Here is a 3592-nt window from a genome sequence, read left to right on the forward strand (position 1 = left end):
GCACTTGGAATTCAGGACTACTTGTGAAAGAGGGTCTCTCCCCGCCTGGCTGCTTCCACTGTGTAAAAAAGGTTTTGATGTTTTTTAAAGGAAATAGGATTGCCAGGTAGTAACCACTGGTGCCAACTTGGAGCTGTTGACTTAAAGCCTTAAACAGTAAGCTGCTTTTTATAGATAATTAGACCAAGGCCCTGTATATTTTTAACTTAAATTCATCCAGTCACTTTGGCTAATTATAAATTACCCAGGTTTTTCTATTCTTTTTCTACATTTGTTTCCCCTGTAACAGTAGCAAGGCTATCCTATGTCAGTCTTACTGGGTAGTTAAACTGGAGTTCTTTTTTATTTTATTTTTTTTTACGTTTATTCATTTTTGAGAGACAGAGACAGAGCGCAAGTGGGGGAGGGGCAGAGAGAGAGGGAGACACAGAATCTGAAGCAGGCTCCAGGCTCCCACCTAGCAGCACAGACCCCAATGCAGGGCTCGAACTCACAAACCACGAGATCATGACCTGAGCCAAAGTCGGATACACAACTGACTGAGCCACCCAGGCACCCCTAAACTGGAGTTCTTAATGTAATCTTTTTGCCCTGGAGGGTTTTTTTTTAGATCACATAGCCTAGTGTTGAATTTTCTTTTCTTTCTTTCTTTCTTTCTTTCTTTCTTTCTTTCTTTCTTTTTTTTTTTTTAAAGCCCAAGAGAGTTCATTGAAAAAAGGATTCGGTTTTCCTAGTATTACCACGATTTCAACTAATTTTTCCAACAGAGATTTGTGAAAATGTGATAAAAAGTGATGGGGAACAGGTTTTCAACTGCCTCACTTAAGTGCCAAAGGTAAGAAAAAAAATCCTTACGTCACAGAAGCACAGAAAACAAAAACTTACATGTTTTCTTCACTGCAAATATATTTTGTCTTTTTTCAAGGACAGGATCTATGGTTACACCAAAAATACAATAACAATTGAGTATATTCAAGACACATTGTTCCAATTAATTCTCATAACATTGATATATAAATTGTTTTAATTAGTAATGTTCATTCAAAAACATTTATTTTTTAAATTTATTAGTATTATTAAAATTTTTTAATGTTTATTTTTGAGAGAGAGAGAGAGCATGAGTGGGGGAGGAGCAGAGAGAGAGGGAGACACAGAATCCAAAGCAGGCTCCAGACTCTGAGCTGTCAGTACAGAGCCTGATGTGGGGCTCAAACTCACCAACCATGATGTTTAACTGACTGAGCCACCCCAATGCCTGTCTTCATTCAAAAAGAACATTTCTGATTATGAAAATGATACATGCTCATTGTGGAAGTTCTGGGAAAAAAATAAAATGAAATAAGAAAATAGAAATCACTTTTAGCAGAGACATTCACTGGTAACATTTTGATACAGAATATTTTCTTAGAGTTTTTTTTTCTATGCATATATGCACATATTCTAAACAACATAGATATTCCATATTTTACTTCACATTAAGCATTATCAATTCCCTTAAAAATTCTTCAAAAACCTATTTTTATTTTCATTTCTCTAATGGACATTAAAATTATTTCTGTATTTTTCACCACTATAAATAACGCTAAGATGAGTATCTTATAATTAAGTATTTGGTTGTAGAATTCGATTATAGAACTACTTTTGTAAGAATTTGAGTCATATGTAAAGATCTAGTTTCCTTGACTTAATGCTCTTAACCTCTTGAGACCACATTTCAACAAATATTTTAAAAGTTTTTGTACATCTCCCTGAACTCCTACACGTTAAGTCTCTTGCCAGAAACCAGCTCTTTATAACAGCAATTTGGCGTTCCTAATATGTCCTCTTTTTAGCTGCTCTGAAATACCACGTTTCTTTTTAGACTGCTCCCAAAAGCTACTCAGATTCCAAAAAGCTACTCACCAGGGCTCAAATTGAGAACCTGGTTATTTTGCCTTCAGCAAAAGGAATTTGTGGCCACTCTGAACTAAAGACAGATTTAGAGGTGGAAAAAGGACTGCGGGTGGGGGGCGGGGGGAATAATAAAGCAGACTGGGCTTTCCCCCCCACCCCATTCTACCTTATTGACCATGTAATTGCAATTAACAGAGAAGGACCTTAGGTGGAGCCAAAGGCTACTGGAGAAATCCCCTCCGCACTCAGGCAAGCCGTGCCTCTCAGATTCCGCCAGGCAGCTGGCTTGCCTGGCTGCGGGAGACATCCAGAGCCAGCCAACCTAGGAGGGCGAGTGCCAGGAGGCACCTCCTCTCAAAGAAAGGAAAGAAAAAAAATGCCTTCTTATCATGGTTTGTGGAATTGGGGAAATTCCACAACCAGAGCTCCCAGTAAAGCTTTACCAGAGGCTTACAAACAAGGCAGACTCCCAAGAGAGGAGCTCCCTGGGAGAAGTAGCATTATCCTCACTCTCATCTTGTCACTTAATCACACTTATATTGTTACCTCACTGCTGGGCACATCTTTTCTTCCTCACTGGATTCGGAGCTGCTGGAGAGTCCGCAGGGCCTTACAGTTCTCGTGGAACAAACCCGCGGACCCAGCCCAAAGCAATACAGTTAGAAGTTGTTTAATAACTAATTGCATACATGAACCAACACTTAGCATCTTAGAGCAGTGCGTTATCAGGTCTTTTCCTGCCTATTTTTTAATACCTTTTTAAAAAAATGTTTATCTATTTTTGAGAGAAAGAGAGCGAGTGAGTAGGTGCAGAGACAGAGAATCCCAAGCAGGCTCTGCCCTGCCAGCAGAGAGCCTGATGCGGGGCTCGAACTCACACGCACTGTGAGATCATAACCTGAGCCAAAGTCAGATGTTCAACCAACTGAGCCACCCAGGTGCCCCTTCCTGCCTATTTTTGATGGGGGATTGAGCAAAGTAACCTGGTCCTGGAAAGAGGACCAGGAAAGAACAGTTCACCAAGGTCTTTATTTCCCTGGGCTGGTTCTGAGAAAGTGAACCAAGCCCAATTCTGATTCCTGTACTTCAGTGAATCCAATGATTGATAATCTTCAATTAACTGAGATCCTCTCCCACTTCCTCAATTTTGAGGGAAAGAAATAAAAAATAGGGATTTTTATTTTTTCTTAAATAAATAAAACCATTTCTCAGTGTTGGCCATGGACTAGGTATAAATCCATCTCAGTCTCCTAAACCTTCCCCATCAATGTTTCCAGAAGTTTGTTCCAAGAAAACTGCTTGCAGATGCTCTGAGAAAAGGTTTCCACAAAGTCTAGGATTCTTCCCTTCTAGGTATCCACAATGAGCATGAGTGTTACAAAGGTTCTTAGGTGTCATTCAGTTATGAAGCCTCTGTCTTCTCTACCCCAGAGTCTCAAACTTACCAGAACTATTTTGAATACAACCAGAATTATTTTGAAGAGCAGCTGGTAAAACTTTATGGAATGAACTTGGAGACATGCTGCTCTCCGCCAGGTGGAATGACAATACTCATTTGGGTTTACAGTGGGCGGAGGGGGGAATTGGTCATTGATTATTCAAGGAGTAACTTCAGTAGAGACTATTTGCTAAATTATTTTTCAAAATAGTTGTAGGCTCAAAGATATTTTTATTTTTTTAATTTTTTTTATTTTTTTTT

The sequence above is a fragment of the Panthera uncia genome (genome assembly GCF_023721935.1).
Source record: "Panthera uncia isolate 11264 chromosome C1 unlocalized genomic scaffold, Puncia_PCG_1.0 HiC_scaffold_4, whole genome shotgun sequence".
Classification (NCBI taxonomy): domain Eukaryota; kingdom Metazoa; phylum Chordata; class Mammalia; order Carnivora; family Felidae; genus Panthera; species Panthera uncia.